The sequence below is a fragment of the Mauremys reevesii genome, linkage group 10 (genome assembly GCF_016161935.1).
Source record: "Mauremys reevesii isolate NIE-2019 linkage group 10, ASM1616193v1, whole genome shotgun sequence".
Classification (NCBI taxonomy): Eukaryota; Metazoa; Chordata; order Testudines; family Geoemydidae; genus Mauremys; species Mauremys reevesii.
In genome coordinates, this window is record NC_052632.1 from 9,592,834 (window position 1) to 9,617,738 (window position 24,905).

The 24,905-nt window shown below is 41.3% G+C and overlaps 1 long non-coding RNA gene across 2 annotated transcripts in view; it reads right to left on the minus strand.

Moving 5' to 3' along the window:
- Nucleotides 1–24,177, minus strand: part of LOC120373362 — a 79,201-nt gene extending 55,024 nt beyond the window's left edge. For both annotated transcript variants that reach the window (XR_005585510.1, XR_005585511.1), the window contains exon 1: nucleotides 24,025–24,177. This is a non-coding gene — a long non-coding RNA (uncharacterized LOC120373362). The remainder of the gene's footprint in view (nucleotides 1–24,024) is intronic.
- Between the last annotated feature and the right edge of the window lie 728 nt (nucleotides 24,178–24,905).

Below are 24,905 nucleotides of genomic sequence, written 5' to 3' on the forward strand. Positions count from 1 at the left end.
TGAAGGTCTTTGGTACTTGAATTGAATATAATTGGATACTTGTATGTCAAAGCACTCAGACACAGAAAGCCAAGTATCTGCACATCAATAGGAATGCACCTGGGTCACAAGAACCTATAGTATTTATGATACATCTTAAGGCTGTTCTTGGAAGCCAATGAATTCTCTTGTTACACACTGAAATGGATGTCTCTTATCAAGGGGGTGTTTATAATGGTGGACCAAGCAACAGAGCCAAAGCCTACAGTAATCTTCCATCAAAGGATGAGAGAAACCCAAGAGCCTAAAACAAATCTCTGCAATACCGATCATAAAACATTTGAGAATATTTCTGAACCTAGAAGAGAGGGGAAAGGCGAAGGAAATCTCTAGACTAACACAAACCAGCTATCATTGTAATTAGATTGTACAATTCCTAACATTTATTTTTCATGATAAAATGGGTTAGGATGCCTGAACCTAACTTACAATGAAGCTTGAAAACGAATATAGACTGATTATTCTCTATTTAGTCAAGGTGTATATAAATACATTGTGCTAAGCACATGATTATGACCATAACATAAGTTTGAGCTTTACCAAAATATAGGAGGAGTAAAACAACAATATTAAATAAAACAATCCTAAAGTGGTAACGTTGTTTTAAGTTTAGGTAGCAAGCTGTAGGTTTAGTCACCGCCAGCATGTCCAGCTCTTACTGTAAAACATATCAAATCCATAAGCATTTAGATTAAAATGGGGTTACGATGACAGGGTAGCAGAGTCATTGCTAATGCTGGCTACTAAGTATAATAGCACAACCAAGTACCCGAATCTCATAAGCTGAAATGTACAGGTTTTTAATACAAGACTTAATTTGGCAAGGCCAACTCTAGTGTATATCCCTTACACATACATAATTCTGCTTGATGGCATTTATTGCAGTATCCTAACTGACTTCCCCACTCCCCGCCAGCCTTTATAGATTTTCTAAACTCATGCAAATTTACCCAAGATGGCTCATTTTAATACCAATTCCCCAAGTGCTAGCATTCTAATCATTAACTAATTGTCTCTGAGCTCTATTGACAACTTGGCCACCTTCTTGCTAATTTTGCAGACACAATGGAGGCCTCCGAGAACTAAGTTAACCTTTCAATGTCCATTGAAGATCCACAGGTCTGATGACAATTGATTGACCTGGCCTCTGTGTTAGATAAAACCTCATCAGCTTTCTGAATGGTGTGTGTAATGAGGCATCGTTAATTGACAACAGGTAGGTGAGCTTAGAGGTTCCCTTCTTTGTTTCTCTGAGGAAAATGGAGAATTAGGATGTGCGTTATGGGTGCAAATCTGCGAAACATCCGAGGTTCGGACTCTGCCATTAAGAAAATAGCAGTACAGATGCATATGTATACATTTAGTAAAATGTAAATATTGAGTGTTTATGCTCTGCCCCCTATTATCACTTACATAAGCATGTGCTCCTCTCTGTGTTCTTAAATGATCTTCTGTGTGGATCAATAGATTAATTCTATATATAGCGTATCTATCACTATGGAGGCATGGCAGAAGGGGAGAGGCAATTCTTGATTGAATTCTAAGTGGAGCACAGATTCTGGTCCATGAGGTGAATACCAGTGAACAGTTTGGTTATAGTCCCCCATTGGCCTGGAGTGGTGAAACTGTGGACGCGGCAGGTAAACAAATCAGCCCCGCCCGCCGTGTGCCAAAGGTCGCCGATCCCTGATTTAACTTCAGAAATGGGAACAACACAAAAATGAGGAAGCTAGTTAAACAGAAATGAGATGCAACAGTCACAAGAACAAAATGCCTGCAAGCTGCATGGAAACTTTAAAAACACCAGAATAGAAGCTCAAATTAAATGTATTAAAAAGAATAATAAGAGGATCAAAAATGCCATCCTGGCTAAACAGAGTAAAAGAAGTATTTGGGGGGGGGGGGAAGCAGCACACACATTCTTTAAAAATTGGAAGTCAAATCCTACTGAGGAAAATAGAATGGAGCATAATCTCTGGCTAGTCAAGTAAAAGTATAATTAGGCAGGCCAAAAAAGAATTTGAAAATTAACTAGCAAAAGACTCAAAAACTAACAGCAAACAATTTAAGTACATTAGAAGCAGGAAACCTGCCTATCAGATCAGTGGGGCCACTGGAAATAAAGATGCTAAAGGAGCACTCAAGAAAGACAAAGCCATTCCAAAGAAGCTAAATGAATTCTTTGTACGGGTCTTCACTGCAGAGAATGTGAAGGCGATTCCCACACCTGAGCTGTTCTTTTTCTGTAACAACTCTGAGGAACTGTCTCAGACTGAGGTGTCAATACAGGAGGTTTCGGAACAATTGATAAATTACACGGTAATGAGTCACCAGGACCACATGGTATTAACCCAGGAGGCCTGAAGGAACTCAATTATGAAATTGTAGAACTACTAACTGTGGTATATAACCTCTCTTTTAATTCAGCTTCTGTACCAGATGACTGGAGGATAGCTAATGTAACACCAATTAAAAAAAATAAAATAAAAATAAAGGGCTGCGGGAAGCTGTGCAGGTCAAGGGACTTACTGGCCACCACTTCCCGCAGCCCCCAATGGCCTGGAGCAGTGAACCGTGGCCAGTGGGAGCTGCGATCGGCGAACCTGCGGATCTGACAGGTAAACAAACCGGCCCGGCCCGCCAGGTTCTTTACCCTGGTTGGCCACGGGCCAAAAGTTGCCGACCCCTGGTCTAGCAGATCAAGGTTTTTAGAATGATACGTCACAAGGCATACTTTGTACAAAATATATCTTAATTACCTGACAGTGGGGAATATTGGGGTGCTAGGGTATCACATCTAGCACTTACAAGAGTGTCCCAAGGGAGTTCTTCAGCCTTTGACCCAATCCTGAGAGGTGATGAACACCCCCTACTCCCATTAAAAATAAGGGGGTTAAAGTCCTATAATTGTATGTATATGATTGTGCTTGTGACAGTGGCTGACTGTTGCTTTAATTCAAGAGGGGTGCCATGCAGTTCATGGGTCGCTCTATTCATAACTCTTTCCAGACTGACTTTTGCAGATTGGTGTAACTCAGTGCCTCCTATTCTGTCCGGCACATACCAGTCTGGTCTCATTTCAGCTGTTGGGAGGGGTTGGGATTACAGCGCTGCATGTGTAGACAAGCCCTAACTCTGAACGTTTCAAACAAAACCTTTAAAAACAGTTTTTAAGGCTATGGCTGCAATTCAGAGCCCACTGAATTCAATGAGAAGTCTCATAGTGCCTTCAACTGCCTTGTATGTGTCTTAGTTCAGTGGAATTAATCCATTATGACAGTTATGAGAGACTGCACTGATGAAGTTATTGTGACCCTTCCATGGCTAGGAATGTGGATTTTTACTATTGACTCATTACAGGTAAATCATTCCCCCACCCCCATTAAAAACAGATCAAGGCATGTATTATTTGGTACCTCTTTTTCTCCTTCCAGAAACCCCTTTACTAATGTAAAACATTTCTACTCGGGTGGCTACACCAGAAGCAGATCTTTCAGAAAGAAGTGCAAGAAAATAACTAAAAGAATTTGGAGTTCAGTTCGGATCAAGTTCTGAGCAAATGTTTGAGGGAGGTTGATTTTGTCTCACCAAATCACCCCACACCAGGTAAGAGTAGCTCCCAGATGGAGCCCTTGGAAGCTACTGCAATACAGTGGGAGTTATTTGTATGGTACAGCAGAAGCAAAGACCTTTGGATCCAATCCAGTTTGCCCACTCCTTGACTTTAGGTTGAAGGAATGATGAGATCACTTACTAGAAAAGAGAGAGTAGAATCCAATGTTTCTCTCAAACGAATTACCTGGCACATTAGAAGCAGCAGAACACCCTTGGTGAGTGCTATTATTGGTGCTGATGTTTCCGCATTTACACAGTGTAGGTGTGAAAATTCCATAGAACTAGCAGGACCAATGCAGAGAGTAACGCTTATTTCATCACTGCTGGTTCTTGTTACCATGGGCAAAGCAGGGATCTGTCATCCATTACTAACTACAATAAGTAAACCTGGTATATGAACAATCTAATAAAGAATGTTGTTGCCTTGGGCAGTTGCTTATGGATGTTGCCTACCCCCAGGACCACCATGCCGATCAGTAGAATTCCCTTCTCCATTTGAAACCATCATGTGCTCATGTTTTCCTGTTACTAACGTAATATTTTCTCATAGTCATAATATAATTAGTCTTTATAATTAACATGTGGTTTGCTGGCTATATTTTTCTTAACACCTCTTCAATTATCTAATGACTGATCTTCATAAGCAGTCAGTTTTGCTTTAAAGCACCATTCGAGACCACCACCACATTAGTAAAGGCATTTAAATTTAAGCCAGAGCAGCTTGAATTTTACTTCCTACTGTTGTGAAATGAAGATGATCCATTTTCTTCTCGTCTATCTTTAGAGACATCCACTTGTTAAGGTGCTGTCTAGGTCATCGCTCAAATACTGCATGCTAAATTAAATTCATTGCCACACTTATACAATTAATATAGGTAGGAAAATAGTATACTACCTCTATAGTTACTATCATTTTTCACACCAGCGTCATGATGGATTCTGAACTGTGTCAATACCATGATTGTAGACGTGGGGGCTGTGTTAAGGGGTTTTCCTCTGTTGCTTCTTAAGATTAAAGTAGACAACTGGGAGTCAGCTTTCTATGACCACAGACTCACTGACTGATCTTGGGCAAGACTCTTAAGAGGTCTATGCTTTAGTTTTCCCATCTGTAAATTGGGAACATTACTGCCTAATTCATCACAGTTTGTAAAATACTTTGCAATCCTCAGGAAGGAAGATACACAACAAGGTCATTGTTGTCCTTCTCTGGTTATATTACAGTAGTGTCATAGGGTCCTGATGGAGTTCAGAACCCTGCGGTGCTATGGGTTGTATATACACATGTAGGAAACAGTCCTGTCTCAAAGAGCTCACAATCTAAAGATAAAGGAATATTTTATCCCCATTTTACAGATGGGGAAAGCCAAGATTTAGTGTTTTACCTAAGGTAAGAGCTGGATGTTAAACCCACACCTTTTCTATCCCTTTCCATTGACTAAAGCACACGGTTAATCCTTCTGCCCAAATGTTCTCAATCTGAGACAGTAAGTGTGTCTACTCATTCCTTATATTTTGTATGGGTGGCCTAGATCATGCCGTCCCTCAAGAAAAACCCATGAGGGTGGACTGTCCTTGAAGAGTTTCCTTTGAATTCTCCTGTTGGACAAAGGTAGGCCAAGGATTGCCCTCCCAGAAGAAGCATGGGGTTGGCTCAGAATCTAGGGTTATTGGTTGGAGGCCCAGTAGGCAGGAACTCCTCGGCTCTCCATTTATGGTGAGTGTCACAGTGTTGAGGTCTCCTCATAAAAATTAATACAGCCCTGGAATATCAACTTTTCTGTCAATTCCTGGAAGGAGGAGGATTTCCAGATCAACCACGGGCACTAAACTCTGTGGGGTCTGGACTAGGGGCAGGCAAGGTGTGATGGGGACCACAGAGGCAATGTGGATCTCCCATATGCTCCCTCTCCATGTCGATGGAAAGACTCCTCACTTGAAGATTCTATGCCAATGAAATCTGAGGATTGTGAAACCAGGAAAATGCCCATTCATCGCTGAGTGGTGTAGAATGACATGTTGAATCCCAACACTGAAGTCAGGCAGGGCTGTGCAGATTTGAGATTTTAAAGATTAGAGATTGTGCTGCAAAAATGAGTCAAACTAATTGTCATTCAAGACTATAATGAAGGCTTACGGATAGTGTCTCTTGTCAGTTTCTACCAGACTGACCATTAATTCTGGGACTGACAAAGAGTACCTAAGCAGATCTAGTCTGTTTGTGGCAGGGAACAGCATTCTTAGATATCACCACATTGGAATGAATAGTCAATAGATAGGCACAGTGGGGGCTGTGGGAAGCAGCACAGGCTGAGGGATGTGCTGGCCGCTGCTTCCTGCAGCCCCCATTGGCCTGGACTGGCGAACCGTGGCCAGTGGGAGCCGCGATCGGCTGAACCTGCAGACACAGCAGGTAAATAAATCAGCCTTGCCCGCTGGGGGCTTACCCTGGCAGGCTGTGGGCCAAAGGTTGCCAATCCCTGGATTAGAGAATCACAATGGTTCCTTCTTCAAATATTTGAATCAGTTTCCCTTCTGATTTAAAGTCAGTTTAACTTTCTGGTTCTCAGACACAAGACTCGTGGGTTTGCAGAGAAGTCCTAAAAGGAGATTGGGTTTTCATTGATCTTTAGAGAATGATGAAATTCACAATGACTTAAGTGCAGTGGGAAGTTGAAATGAAATTCACACAGCTTTCGAACCCCACCCCTCCCACCTCAAAATCCTCTGTGCAATCATTGCAGGGGTTGGCATAGCCACCATACCTGGGTAATCAGATGTTGTGATCACTCCCCATCCCATCCTTCATCTCATCCTAGAAGAGGCAGATGCCTCAGCAGCACGATTTGTTCTACAAATACCCACTGCAGGGCGAACTGCAGGGCGAACGTGGCATGAAGGCCTTATGCAGACTACAGGGTGAATATCACCCATTGATTTTTTTTTTTTAAATATTAAGGCCTTTTTTTTGCAGTAGGCTCCTTGCACCCACGCAGAAGCCTGCTGCAGTCAACGGGGATCTTGTACACAAGCTAGATGTAGCTGGGACTCAGATAGCCAATAGCCTGGTGGGTAGGATTCTGAATCTGGCTGAGCAGGAATTTGAATCTGGATCTCCCACATCCCAGCTGAGTGCCCTAAACACTAGGCTCCTAACTGTGAGAATCTTCCTTGATAACAATAATGGGGACCCAATAATAGTAACAATATTAATTCCCAGACTCAATTTAGTCCCTAAATCAATTGCATTTTTTTGTTGTCTTTTTATACTCCCATGGTATAAAGATGGCTGAAGTACAGGGTATATTTTCTGATTAAAAAAAAGTCAGACCAGACATCAGTTCTCCTTTAAAAACAAAAATCAAAACTAAATTTGTTACCTTAACTGACTTTTTCTTTCAAGTTCAGTAGTATGATCATTAGGGCAGCCATGTGACCTGTGTTATGCATCCAGGCAGGGAATTCAAGGGATGTAATCTACCCCTTGATCCTTTGACTTAACTACTTACACTGTGTGTCGGGGGGCGGGGGGAATATCAGTTTCTGTGAAGCTAGTTCTACACTTCCCGGTCCTACAGGTGGGCAAGGAATGAGGGTCAGAGCCTAGACTCCTGGCCCACAATGGACCAGCCTGTACAGCTGTGCCAGTATGGCCAAGGAAGTAATCTGTGCCAGTGTAGGGCAGGTGCAGATTACTTACCCTTTGGAAGAAGAAGGGAGCTAGGGACTCAGATTCCAAGGCCAGAAGGGACCATTGTGATCATCTAGTCTGACCGCTAGTATCACACAGCCCATATGACTTCCTCAAAATAATTCCTAAAGTCTATTTAATAAAAATCCCATCTTGATTTAAAAGTTGTCAGTGATGGAGAAGCCACCACAAACCTTGGGAAATTGTTCCAGTGGTTCATTACCCTCACTGTTAAAAATGTGCACCTTGTTTCCAGCCTGAATTTGTCCAGCTTCAACTTCCACCCACTGTATTAGACCTTTCTCTGTTAGATTCATTCCCCAGGTAGATTCTTACAGACAGTAATCAAGCCACCCCTTAAATATAGTCTCTGGTTGCTCCAGAGTCAGCACACCTATTACCCTTTACTCAGGATTTGTGTAACAGCAACAATCTAACCCTTAGTTGCATTGAAGGTTCAGGTGCACAAATCTCACATGGGATATTTTCGTTGATGGACCAACACCTGCACTCTTAAATTAGCAAACCGCCCACGCCCTTTTATTGGGATTCAAGACTTTCAGTAGGAGTGATGCCTGAGTAAAGACTGCAGGATGTGGCTCAGTATTCCTTGATTTTATTGGAGTCATCATTTTGTCTCTGCTTCTTACAAGTGCTAACAGATTTGAAAACAACCAGTCACAGCCAATACATTTATTTTTGTTTTAATACATTATCAGCTGGTTTTCTTTATCTTGCATTGACAAGTTATTTCCTCTGTAGTCAATGTTGTTACCTACTCTGCCATGCTGATGTGATGTTTCACTGTTTTTTTCCCTTCCCTACTCCGAGTTTCCATGGAAGTAGTTTATTATTATCGTCAAGGATGGACAGTCCAAGTACATTTAAACAAGGATTATGCAGAAATTTTGCAAAACAAGCTTGTAGCTGTCTGCTTCTTCCAGCAAGATTTTATTTAAATAAGCAGTTTTCATACCAGAATACAGGAACTAAATTAGCACTAATACAAGAAAATGTTATTTTTAGCACACCTAGCAAAGCAGAAAACCTATATTGGAAAGTTTTCAGTAGAACACAGAATCTTACTCAAGCTGTTATGGTGGATGTGACATTTTTATCAATGTAAGTGTGTCAGGGGAAGGGAACCAACCCTAATCAAATCTGCCTTTTTAATAATTGCCTTGATTATAATTTTTTTCAACAAAATAAAAAGCAAAACAATGGGATTTACTATTCCAGATTTGTAATGTGCCCAAACAGGCTCTGATCCTGCAAAGATTTACATGCATTCAAGTAGTCCTGTTGAATGCATGTAAATCTTTTCAGGACTGGGGTTATCGGAACATGGCTGGGGGGGGGGGGGGGGAGGAATGTTTTCAACAGTCCAAAGTGGTTATTAGACACTTGCCTCCCATTCAGGGCTGCCCAAAGGGAGGGGGGGTGGCAAGTGGGGCAATTTGCCTCAGGCCCCGGGCCCCGCAGGAGCCCCCACAAGAGTTTTTCGGGGCCCCTGGAGCAGGGGGTCCTTCTGTCCTGGGACCCGCCGCTGAAGTGCTGGGTCCTCGGCGGCAATTCGGCGGTGGGGGGGGGTCCTTCCGCTCTGGGACCCACCACCGAAGACCCCAGGCCCCCTGAATCCTCTGGGCGGCCCTGCTCCCATTTAAAGCCAATGTGATACTAACTTTCAAAGGGATTTGGACACCTTAATCTCTTTGTACCTCTGAATGTCTCTACATGGTCCCTGCCCCAAGGATTTTGCGGTATGAGAGCCCAATCCAACCAGTATTTGGACACTGATCCTGCAAGCTTCTCCATGTGGGAGAATCCCTGCGCCCGCATGGAACCCCACAGAAGTCAATGGAGATATGCCCACATCAAGCAGTTTGCAGGATTAGGGTGGTGGACTCTACCTCAAGGCCACACAATGGCTCCATTACTCCAGGCTCACCTACTTGTGACCCCTGAGGAGAATAAAATACAATACTCTTGCTATTGTTCTCTTTTTTTATAACCATCCTAGAGAATTTAATTGAGAATTATATTCCTGCTATAGAGTTCCATAAGAGTGTAAAAAAGCATAGAAACAAACCAGATTCTATTAAATTCTGCAGGTTTCAGAGTAATTCTTTAGAACACAAATGGTTTCATTCCTCCAGGATATGTTTTATAAGGCCCTTTTATAAGGGCAAAATCATTCTACTTGGCGGTGCATAGGGAACCCCTGCCTAACTGTGTCCAGTGGCTAACAGCCACCCGTATCCTGTTCCCATTCCAACTCAGAGTAATCCATTGGTTCTGCTCCTGGCAGTCTCCTCTGCTGCTATAAAAGGACAGGCTTCCAAATTATTATTTCATCTTCACTAAATTTCAGCACCAAAAATATCAAAGACTGTCCCTTGGTCCTTCCTGAAAAGTCTTATGGAGTTTACCAGGAATGAAACAAATATAGTCCTATAAAATCTTCAAAAATATCCAAAATAGGACTTAAGCTTGCAAGTAAATTCACCCCTGATTCAGCAAAGCACATAAAAATATACCTAAAGTTATGTGCTTAAATCCCATTGACTTCAGTATGCTTATGTATGTGCCTAAGTCTTCACTTTGTTGTACTTTGCTCAGTACAGAGGGACCGAAATATGTGCTGAAAGTTAAGCATATGTTAAATGTACTGCTGAATAGGACTTTAATAAGTTCTATTGAAAATGACTTCAAACACTTATACAATTTTTTTTACTATTAAAAAGAGATTATGTCTAAATTCTTTGGACCGTCCCATAGAATTCTACAGTAGGGATACAATTCTTCATTACATTCTACAGCATGATTCAAAGCTAATTATGGAAAGGTTATAATTTTCTACTAAATTGTATAAGGCTGTTCCATCAGATACATTTTAACGTAAACCAATCTTTGACTTGCTACATCTTTTTATTTTAATTCCTTTTCAATGATGCCATTTTACTTGATTTCTTTTGTATCTTATATTTTATGTTAACTGCCTGATTCAAAGCGCTTTTTACTTTACTTGATTCATGCTCTAGCCAAAAATCAAATCTTATTCTGGGACTGAGTGATGTGGTGCTGGGGGAATTCGTTCTTGATTTTCAAAATAAACTTCATATTAATTTGTAAATTGCCGTTTAGCGGCTGATCAACACTGACATACGTGAATTTCCCAGGCAATTTGTGAATTTCCAGTGTTACTTCTGCCGCTAAGACTATTAATATAAATTGCATTAAAAACCTCAGCTTCCATTGACTCTGTTAGCACCGTCAGAGCTTTCATTATAATTTTTACTTGCCATTTGAAAGATTTGTGTGTAACACTTGTGGGGTTTTTATTAAACTGGCATTCCAAGTGCCACAGCTACACAACTGACAATGTCACTGTTTAAAAGCTTTTTGCTTTTGTCTTTTGAATAGGCCCCTTTCATTTGACAGATTTTTAAAATATTGAATGTCTTTTTGAAATTAGGAAGAAACTGTGCAGAGTCTGAGCCTGGGAAACCCTTCGCAGACCAGTGGTGCTACAGATTTTCTCTCTCTCCTCTTCAGAACCCTGTAGATGGAGCCCTGAACTAAGATCTTGCTGCATCTCTAGCACAGATTGACTTCCTTTGGGTTGATGATGATTGATCGTGTTGTTTTCTTCATTACTTTAAACCTAATCAGTGCTTTGTGTAATTTGAGTAATGATTGCTCATTATTGGCAATTGTGAAGTTTAAGGCTTTCTTCATTTTACCTCACAAGGCAACCAGTTGGGAGATACTAGTACCTCCCCATTTGTGCAATTTTGGTGGGGGGGGGAGAGATGGGGGAAGCTTCATCTCAGTGATAGCCAGGAAACAGCAAATAGTTTTGTGGAAGTTTTATTATTGTGCTTTTTCTTGGCAGGTAACTCCTAGAGTTACCCCCTCAAGATCAGATCTGCTCACATAAGAGGCATTTCTCAGGCACTGTCATTCAGGTCTTACTGAAATTCTTGAGTTCAATAAATCATGCTATTTCCTCACACACCATGTCTTAAAAAGTGAGATAGATGCATTTCCAAATCAAAGCTTGCTGGGGGGAGGGGAGGGGGAAGAGGAGGAGAAATAGGATAATGAATCGGGAGCATAAATGGGCCAAAAATATATTGTGTATCATTAACAAACTGCACTTCTAGCTCTGTTATTTTAACTAAGTACAAGGGGCTTTTTGTTTTCAAGTGGAGTGATTGATTTACTGGTTTTAAGCTTGGTAAGCACAGAAAGATGCTCAGGTTTTCACTACTTACAGGACATACTACAGAAGTCTGGCTAAGCGTCTGGTTGCTCATGCAGATTCATTTATGCTCAAATATATTTTAGGACGTATCTTAAATCTACAGAAGTCAGAAAATTTCCGAGTCAGATTTTCTGGAGTTAGGACAGTTTTCTTAAGATAATTTTTTTTCTTGGGCCTACTTCTGCAGTTAAATCACTATAAAAATCATAGAGACTATAAAGCCACTAAAAATCAATGCATTTACATCACTATAACAACGGGCAACACTTCTCTTTTCAGCCACGTTGCTTCATGAAATATTAAATATTTTGCAGTTTAAAAAAAAATCTCATTTAGTCCAGTTTAAAATATATGGAGCTAATCCTAGATATGATTTATTACTTTAGTTCACCTCTAATCCTCTCCCTTTGATGTATTTATAAGTGACTCTGTAAATATATATTTACAGCCCCATAATCTATTGAAAATGTTTTATATTTGGTTTCATTTTACATCAAAAAAATTCACACTGACCAGAAAACGTATGAAGCTCAATTTGTTCTACAGGAAACTAGCTAATTTTAAGGTGAAAAGGTGACTAACGGTATCAATGGAGCTTGCACAGCGCTATTGTCTTTTTGTAATTCCACAAGGCACTTTGTAGGAGAGAAAGCAGGAATGCTTTCTCTCTCTACCTTCCTGAGCTGACATCTAACAGCTAAGAGCGTAGTATCAGTGACATACTCAGTAACTGAGGTGCCTTCAAATGAGGAGGTTATGAGTTTCCTACCCGACATGATCACACTCAGCCTTAGGGGCAGTCTCAGTGCATGCAGCAGCACTGATAGAAAGAGTCTTAGCAACAAACCAGGTGCTTGCTGGAGGGGACAAGATATCTCATTTGCTTAAGTTAGACCAGAGGACACGATGTGGATAAATATCAGCTCCCTCACCCCTCCCCTGAAACAAGACACTGTCTACTATGACTGTACAAGTAAACATAAATACATTCTGATGGTTATAACATCACAATAATGCGATCATTTGAATTCATATGGAGAACAGTAAAAACAACATGCTTTCTGATTGAATTATCCTAGCTCTTAGCTTTTAAGTTTCAATTATAGATACAAACAATGTATGAGAGAGAAAGTGAACAATAAATAGCATTTTCTATCGAATGTATAAAAAGCAGTGAATTGAGGGAAATGATTTTTTAAAAAGACAAATGTGTAGCTCATCATTAAGATGAAAACTGTGGCACTAAAAGGTTTGCAAAGTTCAGTGTTGCTGTACGGTGGCATAGCACTGTATGTGGGCTATTGCACAGACTCATTTGGATAGGATTCTGACTTCTCCAGTGATTACAAACCACAAAGCAAAATATTACAAGCAATAGGCATGTGATAACTATATCCTCAAATACTGAATATATATATTAAAAATAACATGCACAGCATTTAAGCGTAAGAGGCCAACAAATATGTTTAAAACTAATGATGAGTTATAATCATGGGCATGCATTTTTAAGAGGTAGACCAATATCCATAGTAAATATTGAAGACTCCCTGTGTATGTATATCAGTTTCATATGACTAACATTAGTTACAATATAAAACAGTCTTACCAAATAAGTCAGGTCTCTACCAGGTAATGCAGTAACAAACTGTATGCTGTGTATGCTCAAACACGTACATGTGTAAAAACAAAACAACTGGAAAGCATTCAGTTTAATGAAGGTTAAAAACATTAAAAACCCACATGTTCAGTAACACTAAATTAACTCATCTTGTTACTGTAACCCTTGTTCCTGATCCCCCCATCACCTGCTTCCTTTTCTAGTCACGTCTTTACCAGGCCTGATCCTGCAAACACTCATATGTAAGTAATTTTACTCAGATGAATAGTCTCACTGAAGCCAACTGCACTACTAGTGTGGGTAAAATTATGCACCTGTGGAAGTGTTCGCAGAATGAAGCAAAGCTTTATGAGCCTGCTTAACTTTTATGCACAGTGAGTAGCCATATTAACTTCAAATTTAGAAGTTACATTTAAATTTCAGTGTTTGAAATGGACCAATTTTTAGGGGTTTTCCCTCTAAAATTTTCAATTCCCCACCCCCTAAATTGTGACAAAAAATATTACTGAAAATGTTTTCAAAATGGTTCATTTTTTCATTTACTGATAAATGAAAAATTGATAACCATTTCAATCTTTTTTTTTTTAAATAAGGGACTAAACTTGTGAAAAAAAATCTAAAAAATTCAGTAATGTCAAAAATTTTTGAAAAACATTTTTGAAAAAGGCTCTTTTGATGGAAAAAAAAATCTTTGTTCAAAAACATTTCATCCATTTCTAGTGCCTGGAAAGGTTTTGGGTGTCCACTGAACAAATCTTTGCAGTTGTTTGCTTTGGGCATGTTCCGCCATGAATGGGACTCATACTACTTAACTTTGCCATCCTGTTAGAGCCAAGAAGATAAAAGCCTCATGGGATGGTGGGAGTTATTTCTCTACAATGAGCTGCTGAGGGTCCCAGATACAGATTATTTCTAGCAACTCCTTTTTAATTGAGTGACCTCACTTTCTCTCCAGAGACACTACAGCCCCCATAAATTGCAATACTTGCATACTTCTGATTCTCAAAGGAGTGCATCAATAGCATTTATAAGAAACTATTTGGTCAGCCCTGATTGGATGGGAGGCTTGCTTATGCACCACAATTTTCATTGGTCAGTTGCTCTGCATACAGAAAAAAGAATACTGAGTAGAGATGAACAACTTTGCATCCACAATTTTTTTTTGCACTTGGACCTCTGAGCCAGTCTTCTCCATAGAAAAATGGAACTATTACACATGATTTGGTCACAACTAAAATTTGTGTAAAAATAGACACAAAAAACTAGATATGGGCACAAACACTGGATCTGAAACTTTGCGGACATTTGGTTCTGATTTCAGATCCAAATTTCTCAACAAGGAAAATTTATATATCTATATCTAGAGAGAGAGAATTTAAAGAGTAGATTTTTGCATTTTTGGAGTATTGTTTCTCATTGCTGATCAGGCTTAGATTATACCAACATTTATTCTCATTTTTAATTGTTGCAAAATAGAGTCAATATTGCATGAGTTTTCCTGCATTAATATGAATAGAAAACTAACTCTGAATATATGGTATCTGAATATATTCCACGCTGCAACATTGTGTTTCATGAAGATGCAGGGGAAAGCTTTTGGGTAGAATTGTTGGCCTCCTGCCACAGAACTAGAGAAGGAAACTATATTGATAATTTCTAGTACTGAAGCAGGTGAAATTTGAGTTCAAAACTCTGTCTCTAAACACAGTGTCTTATTCTGAGCTCATACTTGCCTGTAGATCCACCCCCCTGCCCATGAATGGGATGCAGTGAAGTGATACTAAATGATATAGACTATGGTCTTCTGGTTGCAGTGGCATCTTTCTTTTATTTCTACATAGTGGGGGTGGAGGGGGGTGGAAGAGGTGGAAAGATGGTTTCATGTGTCAGAAGTAGTTACAGTGCCATAGAGCTGCAAGATGAAAAATAAGAAAGTGCTGGTAACATTTTTTGGCTAGGGATAGAAAAGTGGGAAAAAACCCACAAAGAAATAAAGGATAGAGCATGTAGGATAGAGCATGAATACTGGAAGAGTATTGATGAGTTCTTAGCCCAACTCTTAGAGTTGGGGTGAGCGGGACCTCACAGTTAATGGGAAATTTTAACTACCTAGAGCCAATGGTGTATGATTGGATAGGTTCCTAAGCCACATATAAAATACAGGAATTGGCTAAGATGTCATCTAGAGGAAATACTATCCTGGATCTGCTTCTTACTGGCAAGGGAGACTGGCTGAGACTAAAACAGAGCTTGGTACCATTGACCTTGAGCTACTTCAATTCTGCACAGTAAGCAACCATCAAAATGGAACACACAAATATTCGATTCCCAGAAAGCAAATTGTAAGGAATTACAAAAATTGAAGAGACAATCCTGTCCCTATGGAATCCACAAGAGTTTGAGTTCAGTGGGCACAGGACAGATGCAGTAGGAGTAGGAAGAAGGGTAAGGAATTCTAACAGACAGCATAAGTGAGATATAACAAGCTGCCACACCAATAGGTTGAACTGACATGGTTATCCATTTATCTTCATGAAGAGGCTTTTGTTCTCTTGTTTGTACATACCTCCCCACCACCAGGTGACTCAACAAGCAGCAATTGTTGTGAAGATGTGTCATTCATCCTTGTTTCTGTGTGAATAAAATACTGCCAAGGATAATTAAAGCCTGTTTCCACATTTATCATGGAGTCACAAAGGTCTCCAAGGAATGAGCCTCAACCCAAGAAAGGCTTGTTAGGCAACTCCCCTTTCCAGTCAGTGCTCATATGTGCCTCCCCAGTTTGCTGGTACTTGTGCTTCTTAATTGTTGCTTTGGCAGATACGATTGAATTGGTTATTGAAATATTTCTATATTGAAGTTGTCCCAATTATTTCACTTATTGAAGGAATGTATTGCTAAGCTAAGCAAGAATGACACATAGTTTGCATAAGACATTGATAAGCTCCTAGAGCAGAGAAGAACTTACAGCTGCTTGACCACCACTGAGAGACATACGAAGTTGTTCAGCTGGCCCGTACCTGCTAGTGAGGCTCTGGGGAGCACCTTGTTAAAAATAAGTCACCAAGTGGACAGGACATTTTGAATGCATTCACCCTGCCTCCGATGGAGTGCATCCCAACTTTGCTAAATCATTCCTGCCAGAGCTACTTTTATCTCTGGGGCTGGTAAGAATTTCCACTGAAAAGAAAACAATTTTTGGAGTGTCTGGATTGTGACCAGCATGAAGTATTTTCAATAAGCTCTGTGGGGAAGCAGTCAGCCCCCACAAATCCCTCTCAAAAGGGTCTTCATCCCATCCCAAATTACACAGAACTTTGCACAGTACTTAGGCCAGACCCCCTTAGCTGGTGTGCATTGATAGAGCTCCATTAACTTGAGTGGAATGATGTCAGTTTACACCAGCTGCGGATCTGACTCGGATACATTTCCCAGCCACAATGTATAAACATTTCTAGTGAAGGGCACTTACTGTAAGATTGCTGCGAAGTGGGTTTGCCTCTCATTTAATATTATTTAACTAGGAAGATATATGCACAGATTTCACAGTACACTGACCTTTCTTTCTGCCAGCTGCCACAGTACCAGGGGTTTATTGCAGGCTAATGGGGAAATATTTTGTGGGGCTCTTGTTATTGAAGTACTGGCAACACCCACTGTTAAGCAGGCATTTTGAGCTTGCTTGAGCCTCGGACGTACTTCTGTGGCTAAGGAAAATATTTTCCTGCCTATTCCATGACCTAATTACAAAAATAAAGGGCTGCTCTTCATTTCACACCCCTGCTGGAAGTCCTGCCTTCCACAAGTCTGATGTGGAGACTGGGTAGGGTGGGCAAGAGAAAGGACTAGTCTTGATAACTGAAGCTCTGCAGCTGTCTTGGTTGTTCTGTGTGAGTATGAATGAGAGCTCCTTATATGGCACTACTGCGGATAAACATATGCCCTTTAAAAAGTAAAGGGAAGGTGAGAACATTCCTCCCTTGATATGGGAGTGGAATCCTAATATTACTGGTGCATTTTCCCCTCTTTGAAGCAGTGCTGTCCCAAAGTTAGCCTTCTTCTAGATATTATTCCAAAGGAGCAACAATAATGCCTACCTAGTGCTTTGTTGTCTTTTCAATGTAATATTGTATCATCTTCTTGCTACCAGATAAAGAAATCAAAACCCAAGTGGAAATGATCTCCTGCTACCCTACCTCATGGTCTCCTTTTCTGCATATTTGTTCAGATTATGTGTCAGAAATCTGATCAGTGATTAAACCCCACTGTTGACCCACAATCTTTGGAAGAGATTCAGCAAGACATTCTTCCCAATTACACTAAAGAACCCCTAATAAAGCTCAAAATGGGTTCAATAGAAATCCAGATCAAAATCTCCTTGATCTTTGAAGAAGTTCAGATCTAGATCCACACTTTGCTGTGGTTTGATTAGCTGAAGCAGCAAACATGTTGCTCCATCGTAACAGAGCAAACTCCAGTTCACTTTTCCAAGACATTCCATGATAAAAGGTAAAGTAAAGCTTATTTTGTTTCACCACAGTATGAAATATGGTCCTATTTTTTCTCCCCAAAGCTGAAATCCTACAAAACCTGACAAAGTTTTCCCGATGTACATCAGTTGTAAGACCCAAACTTTTTTTTTTTTGGCTCTTTTTGAAAGACTTTCCTGGCTGGCTCTCAGAGTTCTCCGCCTCAATTTAATCAAAAAATAATTCATTATTGCTCACTGTAAAGTCAAGAAAATCAAATTCCATGTGCAACATAATTTAAAGAGCACATTTTATAATTCTGCTCTCAGTGTCTTTTGGCTGTGATTTCAGATGGCAAGGAAAACTCTTCGAAGCTCAATAGTGTTCAAAAAATTGTTTTGATTAGTAAAACTGTTATCCAGTCTTCTTGCCTGATCCCCAGTTGATTGACTTAGAGATAAAGTTTAAACCCTGAAACACTCAGCAACCACAAGGTGTATAAAGCAACTGCCCCAAGAGGATTCAAGTATTTCTACAAAACTATTTCCAAATGGTGCTCCGTAGTTAACCCTGCTTAAAATGCAAGCCACTCAAACAGGTGGAAGCAGTTTGGTATCACGTACCTCCACTGTCAGTTTGAGAAAAGGATCTTTTGAATCTCAATACCACAAATGTCATTGTTGAGAGTTCAAAATATTGCATTCAGCTGATTTTTTCCTCTCCCAGTGTGGGATTGTCCAGGGACCAGCAATGTGTACCACAAAACAGGTTAATATTTAATCTAGAGTTCCGGTGCGTTGCCTGCCAGAGATTCATCTCACGCAAATGAGGTAAGCTAATCAGGACAGAGATGTAAACTGCTCTCATTAAACACATATTGGCAGAGCTGTGCCAGTGCAGAGACAGAGGTGAGGTGGCTTGTGCCCACTTTATTCAAGTCCTGCAGTAGTCTGTGTGGATCTGAGATACTCAGAGAACTGCTCGAAAAGGAACCCTTGTTTCAATTCAGCCCTCTGGGGCTTTATTACTGGGGTGCAGGTCTACTCCAGTCAAGTCTCCAATTCATCTCAACCCTCCCCAGACCCTGCATCTGGCTCACTTTTTTCCTCCCCTCTGAGCCCAGGGCTGCTGTGGAGCTGCCACGGATGTTCCCGGGTGCTCAGTGTCTTACAAGAGCTGCTTGGAATCTCACTGGGTCAAACTCATTTTTACCTGAAAACAAGTGACCCTATTGCCATGGCACTGCAATGGGGCCAGCCTTACAGGTGGCAACCACCCAGGGTGCCATGGTTGGGGCTGGGGGGGCACCATGGTTAAGAGGCTGCAGAAGGGCTGTGCCCACCCGGGAGGTGGGGAGGAGGATGAAGGGTGCTGCAGAGTGGGAACCAGGCACTCACATTCACCCTCTCTCCACCCTCCTGGTAACATAACACCTGCAGCGCTGCCGCCACTCCACCTGCTGAGTGGCTGCCCACTGCTTGGGGAGCAATACTTAAAGGGTGCCAAAGAAAAATCTGCCCAGGGCACCACTTTACTGAAGGCCAGCCCTGCATTGCAAGATAGACGACTGATGAAGTTCCAGCTTAACTCTGAGCGGGATGGCATACGCCTGGTAAAAGCCGATGCTGAAATGATTTTTACCTATTTCCCATGCATGAATTTTGATAAGGAAGTGAGAAACTCCTTCTGAATTGGACAGAAACTGGGAAGACTGTTTAGCGTTATCCATGTAACTGTTTATGGCAGGAAATCTCTTCTCTGTAACATGCCTCGTTTTTCTATCAGCAATGTACATACATATTGAAAAGGGATTTGCCTGAAAGTGTGTGATTAGATAACCCACCTCACATTTAATGAGAATTTATGGGCATTAAGCAAGTTCTTGTGGAGCCTTTTTAAAACCAATTCAATGCCACTGAGCCGATTGTTTATATCCGTCCTAGTACTAAGATAGTAAAATTCCATAATTCACTTCATCACATAACTCCCTCTCAGCATAAGGCTTTGCTTGCACTCATTATAATATAATTGATACTAAAGAATACTATTATTTCTCACTAATGACATTATTCCTCATGAGTGAGGATGGCCTGTACCTGTTACTGTACTTTTGATTCTAAATAATCCTATTCTCGGTGTAAAAGCACATCAGGACTCCGACAGGGGAGCTAGTCTAGGAGCCCTGGGAGTCATGAGTTCTAGGCACTAGTCCCAGCTCTGACTGGCTTTGTAGCCTTGATCAAGTCATTCAAACCTGCTGCTGCAGTCACCGAAACAGCAAAGCAGATTCACTGCAGCCTCAACCCCAAAGGCTTACCAGTGTTGCAAGTGCATGGCATAGTACTGTGGCAGCCACTGTGCCATAGCAATAGTAGTGTCTCTGCCCCGACCCTTCTGCATAGTAAGGACCAGATGTTTATTGCGCCCTCCACTCTAAAAGGAGCCTTGGTGGGAAAGACCTAAGCAGTAGTGTTGGAACAATTTTTATAGGGTGGGTGCTGAAAACCATTGATCAAAACTGTGAACTCTGTATATGATGGAAACTACTTCAAGCCATGTGGTGCTGCCGCACCCCCAATACTGCTAATTCCAACACCCCTGGACCCAATGAAAAGCAACTGCTCAGTGTCCGTTGAAGACTTGGTGGGAGGGCCCTGAGTCCCAGGACAGAACAAGCCCTGGCTCATTCATCCAATTGTGTCTTTGGGTCACTCTCAGAGCTGTGGGGAAGGTAACAGGGTTGCGTGAACATCATTAGTTTACCTCAAATATAGATAGACTGGGTTGAAATTGCACAGATTCAGCTGGAATTCAAACCCATCCCTGATTTCTGGTGCATTCTGGATTCCAGCCAACCTGTTTGTGCAAGTCTGATTGTGAGACGTGGTTAATTAACTCTGTAAAGCACTTTGAAGATCTTCAGATGAAAGAGACTACGAAAGGGTCAAGTATTGTTTTTCATTCAGATCCTTTCTTAACAAGTTTGGATTTTTTTCATTCTCCTCCCTGAAGTTTGGAAACAGTGTTTTGGAGCATTCAATCTGTTCCAGAGATTGGAACCTGCAACCAGAACTGGATCTGAATTTCAAAGCTGGTCCCTAACACCCACAATGTCTGGGCTCTCCATTATTGCCATGGTCTGTCCTCACATCGCACCTGTGCAATACTGTTCTAGTACTTTGACTGGGTTCCAGTCCCATATTTATTTATTTTTTTCCCTGAATGCTTGGGCATTTCGCTTATATAGGAGGTCAGAACCCAGACACTTCAGGGGAACTAAGAAAAGATGTGATGGGAAGGGGAGTGTGGGGGTCAAAGTGGCAGATGGAAAAAGGACCTTTCTCAATATTGATACTAAAAATATAATCTGTGTTTGTGAACCAACTTCTTTATCATTACCTGGAAAATATGCCACTGTACATCACGTGTGCACACCATAAACTGATTTAAATTAGAGTATAGACCTATTTGACATGAGGTTCGTTGCATCTGGAGCTCTGAAGGAATTTCTCTGAAAGCTGGTACAATGACCATAGCCAAGTATGTCCTGTCAAGTCTCCTTTTTCATTCAATAGGAAAGACACAGGAAGCACTCAGTCCCTTTCCGGCATTGTGCACAGCCAGGTTCTGAGGCGGCATCAATTACCATTTCTCTTGATGAGTGTTTGACACATTATTATTTAAACTCTTTCCACTGCCAGGTCTTTGGGATAATTCTACCCAGTGCCAAACAGTCTGTCAAAAATCTTGCCTAACAACTCTGTACATTCCATGCTTGAGAATTTAAGCAGATGCTTTATATGGCTAGGAAGAAATAGCTCTTTCCCTATGCTTACTGTGGAATTTCATGTTGTTTTAATGATGCCCAAATTCCTTGCCATCCAACAGGTTTCCTTCTGAATCATGCATAAAATACACCCTTTGCTAGAGTATTAAAATACTGAGGCGAGAACACATCAGCTGTGTTGCCTTGAAGGCCTCCATAATGTCAGGAAGCACAGTGATATCAGGGATGACTTAAGGCTCCAAAATTTACAGGTTGTGTTATATATGTTAATATCATTGACTATGTTAGCTGGATATTAAGAGCTGAGCATTGACTAAAATCAATTATATAATAGTAAGGACATAAAATTGTTTGATAAGATTTACTGCAACTTATGTTGAATAAAATATTGTAGCCATTGTGTGCTTAATGGATAAGAAATGGGGCCAGGTGTTTGGTTCTGGATCAGCTATAGATTAAGATTCCAGCTAAGTGGTTTTAAAATCTTGAAAGCTGTTTCTCTAAGTTCTGGGCTGCCAGTGGCAGAAATCTCATGAATATAGGCCATCTCTAGCAAATTCCGCCATTCAAAATGGAAGCTCCTGTGGTAGAGGCTTATACACTATGCTCCAGAGGTCCCAGGTTTGATCCCACCCACCGACAATTAGAGTGTCAGTGTTACAAGAGCAATTATTTTTGTGAGATTTCTGCCATTTTGGGCTGCAATCTTATGAGAATGACCATTCCCATGAGATTTTAGCTATAGCAAGATGAAGAAATGAATGTCTTTCTGAATCTGAACTGCAACTGCAAGCAGCAGTTCAGATTTAGGGATTCAATGGGATCCCCCTGAAATTCATGAAGGGTAGGGTTCAAGGTTCCAGCTTTGTCCCATTTCTAAGCTAAAAAACCCAAAACACTTGTTGATCATTAACATTTTAACCGAGGCATGAAAGTGTCACACAGAGTCATTTAAGCCTCGATCAGTGTATTTTTAATATTTCATCAGCAACCTTTGATTCCATAACTAGTTATTTCATGTAAATTCAGAGATCTATTTTCACAGCGGTGCATGCCAGTAACTCCAATTGGCATTATGGGATGTGTGATTGTGTGGCCTCAGGCAAAGAGCACACAGTGCAGCTTAGGAGGGGGAATGCAAAGGTGGCTTTAAGTCACTTTTGAGTCTCTTCCTTTTCCATTCATGTCCAATCCCAGGATAGCTGGGCACTGGTCTGGCCCTCCCCATGTAGCCTGGAGTCTGCAAATCCTGCTTCTTACCCCACAGTTTTCTCTTGTTCTCAAACCTCTTAGTTTTTTTCTTCTCCCTCAATCTCACTCCACCCTCACTCAGTCCTTTCCTCCCAAGTTGTTCATCTCCCACACCTCTTAGAACCTCACACACACACACACACACACACACACATGTTGGGTTGGGCAAGCTGGCATCTTTGCTCAATAGTTGCAATAGCACTCTCTCCCCTAACCCTGCAAACTACCCACACGCCCTGTCTTGGGTTCCTTCTCCGGCTCCCTCTGGGTCTCTCACTGGAGGAAGAGAGAGGAGCTGAAGTCAAGGAGGCTGGCAGGGAAAGGAGTTTCAGCCACAGATCCCACCCATGCTGGCAGTTCACTAAGAGTTGGAAATGCAGGTGGGAAAATGGAGAACGGATTCAGAAGCCAGAGCCTCAAGCCAAGAGTCAGGGGCCAGGCAGGTCGGACTCAGATCACATCACTCACTGGACAGAAGCTTCAGCTGCTGTGAAAGATAAACCAGGCCATCTCCCAACAGGATCTCAGAGTATCCTCAGAGTGCGCCGGGTCCTTATGTTCTGTGTGATGCATGCAAACAATCACAGGAGCGATGGTCCACCAAACATATAATAAGAAACTCTGGCAGTCGCAGACACAGAAATCATCAGGCCTGCATCCCAACCAGGATCCTCTCACTCGCTGAGAAGCTGTAACCGAACATTACAGCAACTGAATTGCACATTCGGAAAAACAGTTACACATTGCAGTGAATGCAGGCTCAAAATACGTATCTGGGAGCAGACACCTCACATATTCTTCCCTCCCCCACAGCACTGCACTGAGCCACATTCAACGGAGAGGACTACAGTAGAGTTCTGCTTAACCGAGAATCTCCTTTTTCTCTTTACATCATTTTTGCTCTGTACAAGAAGGAGACTGAAATAAACAAACATTCAAAAACCAGCATTCACACAGCCGCACTACAAACCAACAAAACAACATCCTTCTACTGATGAAGGACCTTTAAAAAGTCTGGCTGAATAGTTAGAAAAACTAAGTGATCCCCTCTCTCTCCCCAACACAAAGCCCCACATTCTAGTATGTCCCTCCACTCAACAGGCCACAAAACAGGATCTTCCCATAACAATACATCTTCCCAACTTTGTACTGAGGTAGAGTGATCTGTGGATCACTAGGAGCCCAAAGCCTTGAGTTCTATTCCTTGTGTTGTCACAGCTGGGGCAAATCACTTCACCACTCTTTTCTTGATTCCTCCATATAGAGAATAGGTCTAAGGATACTTACTGTCACAACTGGGGCATGGGCAGTCTGAGCTATTGGTCAGAGCAGGAGCAAGGCTGCCAGGAGGCCAGAGTCCAAAACAGGCCAGAGGGCAGACAGAGTCAGGAAATCAGTAGGCACAAGTATCACAAAGGAAGCAGTGCTGATTATAGAAAACCTAGCTGCATGGACAACCTCCTGCTCTTGTGCTTGGGTTAAAAAGAGGCTGAGGACCAATCAGGACGCCTCAGTTTTCCACCAATCAGAGCCCAAGACTGAAGTCCTCTGTCAGAACTCAGTTGCTATTCAAGCAGCTGTCAGCAGATCAGTGTGTGGCAAGTTGGGTCTGTCAAGCTCCTAAAAGCCCTGTAGGCAAGGGTTCAAGACCTGTGGGCCTTGGTGCTAGCAATCTTTTGATCTACACATGAAAAGTGTTCCATAAAAGCTATATATTATCATTGATAATTGGTAAGACCCAATGTGGTTTGGAAGATTGCAGGCTAACATCACCTCCTGGGTGGGGTCATTCAGCCCCAGTCCAGTGTGGTTTTAGAAAGACAAACAACACTCAAACACTTCCTCAGATTTCGGGTATCCAACTTGAGATATCTTAAAAGGGTGGGTGTTTTCACTGTTTTCTGAAAATCAGGCCTCATTAAAGTCCCTCAAGATGGTTACCCAACATCAGTAGTTACTTTTGAAAATCTTGGCCCTATGTGACTATGACCATTTAACTTCCACTATGATATAACCAACCTCAATTTAAAAAAATACTGTCTGGAATTTTTCACAGACATCCAAAGAATGGAATTTCAGCTGAGGCATCATTTTTGTGTGTGCCAAACATTGCATGCTAACAAAAGTTCTTTGAAAAGGCAAGTGTTATGGTTTTTTTTAAAAATATT